Here is a 443-nt window from a genome sequence, read left to right on the forward strand (position 1 = left end):
TGTCGGGTCTTGTTGGGTTTTGTTTATGTTAATAGTTGTTGGGTTAAAGTGAAAAGTTGTCACGTTTTTTTTGGGTTTTGTTTTGCCTTTATACATTGTTTACATTGGGAGAAAAATAATTTGCAGACACTGTTTTAGTTATCTTGTTTGGCTTATATCTTTATCTTTTCATTTTTGTAGTGAGAAGATTAAAGTTAAGGTGAATTGTCATCATTCTGGCATTTTCAAGACCGAGGGTGGAGTGTTAAACTATGTTAATGGAAAAGTTGAAGTAGTAGAGGTGGATTCTGTCACAATCTTCGAAGATGTACTCATGTATTTGCTTCAAAAGTGAATCAAGAACATTGGGAAAATGTGGTACAAGCTACCGTTTGAGGAAGTATCAGATAGGTTGCCACTGTTCAAAATTTTTGATGCTAATAAGAAAAAGTTGGTTGCAAAAG

The sequence above is a fragment of the Camelina sativa genome, chromosome 4 (genome assembly GCF_000633955.1).
Source record: "Camelina sativa cultivar DH55 chromosome 4, Cs, whole genome shotgun sequence".
Lineage (NCBI taxonomy): Eukaryota > Viridiplantae > Streptophyta > Magnoliopsida > Brassicales > Brassicaceae > Camelina > Camelina sativa.